At 39.1% G+C, this 1618-nt stretch overlaps 1 protein-coding gene across 1 annotated transcript in view; it reads right to left on the bottom strand.

Annotated features, from left to right (window-relative positions):
• Positions 1-1618, bottom strand: part of MTHFD1 (methylenetetrahydrofolate dehydrogenase (NADP+ dependent) 1, methenyltetrahydrofolate cyclohydrolase, formyltetrahydrofolate synthetase) — a 60305-nt gene that overhangs the window by 34651 nt on the left and 24036 nt on the right. The gene's annotated exons all lie outside the window — the stretch shown is intronic.

Genomic DNA, 1618 nt, shown 5'->3' with positions numbered 1-1618 from the left:
GCTAGGATTACAGGCGTGAGCCACCGCGCCCGGCCCCTTGCTTCTTGCATAATATCAATTTTATCAGAAAAAGATAAGCTCTTATACGTTAACATCATTAACATCTAGAAGTAAATACTGCAAAGGGTTTAAAAGGTCACTTTTGGTACTTTTTAAGATTCAGTAAAAGACTTGAAGCTACACCAGGGCAAGTGATAATGGCATCATCAACAAGAGGAAGTGGGAGGCCTACAGTGGCTATAGCTTACGGGATTTCTTTTTAACTCAAGTTGTAATACATTCCTTGCTAAATAGGCTGAAGAATATAAATGTAGCTGTAGGAGTGAACTATAACAGCTCTCCCCAAGGCCTATAGCTTGACCTTTTCTCGCCAACCACAGAAAACTTTCATTTATGCCGGCCAAAACTTTCCACTTAAAACTTCTGACCTACTTCTTTATAAGACCCACTTCCCTTGTAAAAAATAATCTCTGCTAAAAGTATTCATAATGAAATTAAAATAGCAAGGTGCTAACTAGTGACGGGATGAGATGGCCAACTGTTCAGGAGATCCGTTTCTAGCCATCTGTCGAGTCCTGGAACTACAGTCGAGATTCGGTGCCCATTTCAGGAGTGGGAACTTTTCACTGTTTACCCTTTTAAATTATCTGGATTCTTATTACCATACAGGTTACTTTTTTCACAAAAAATAATCCCGAGTTCAAATCTTGGTTCTGCTGTCTCTTGGACAAGTTACTCAAGTATCTGTCTGAGCTTGTTTTCTTAGCTGTTGAACAATAATAATGCCTACTTCATGGGGTTGTTGAGAAAAGTAAGAGAGAATTTAGGTGAAGCCTTTAATAGACAGGCCCCTCAGCCAATCAAGTCTATTTATTTATGGCCCGGTGTCCCTCCTCTCTCCCCCCACCTGTCAAGCCCAGGCTCCAGGAAATGGTGCTTGCTGTTTTGTGTGTGTTTTTACCTGTCTCTTTGATGAGTTCCAAGCATCCTTTAGGTGTACAAGGAATGAAACAGTCATTTAGATCACCTCTAGCGAGTTTCCCAGCATTGATACTAGTCAATCTAAAACAATAAAAGTGATGAAAATTAAGAAGGAAATAAAGGTAATGAGGTGTCTTTATTCTCTAGAAGCAAAAATGGTGTGTTCCCCAAATAGGTATGTATTATTGTATAAATGGAATCATGCAACGTGATATAGGAAGCCGAACCACACTCACCCATCCACATCCTTTTCAGGTGCGATAGCGTTGATCACTGTTTCAGTGTTGATAGCATTCTCTGAATCTAAAGGTAGCTGCAGTAGGAATCCATGTACAGTAGAGTCTTCATTCAAAGATCTAATGTACTTTAACACCTAAAAGTAATGCCACATATAATTTGCATATCACAGAGAAATCAAAAGAAGGGAGAAACACACTTTCTAAGGCAAAAATCAGGTTGTCTCATCTTCCCCCAACAGTTTATTATAGTCCTCACAGGATGTACCTCCCCCTTGGATCTGAGATCACCTGTACTTTAACACAGACTGTATCCCCCAGATGTCTGGTAAGAAATCCATCAAATAAAGAGGTAAGAACTATAATAGTTATACCCATGTTTTTTTTGTTTTTTTTTTTTT

Source organism: Propithecus coquereli, unplaced genomic scaffold (genome assembly GCF_000956105.1).
Source record: "Propithecus coquereli isolate 6110/MARCELLA unplaced genomic scaffold, Pcoq_1.0 Scaffold5, whole genome shotgun sequence".
Lineage (NCBI taxonomy): Eukaryota > Metazoa > Chordata > Mammalia > Primates > Indriidae > Propithecus > Propithecus coquereli.
The sequence above is the reverse complement of the archived record's forward strand: the minus strand, read 5'-3'. Positions and strand labels throughout refer to the sequence as shown.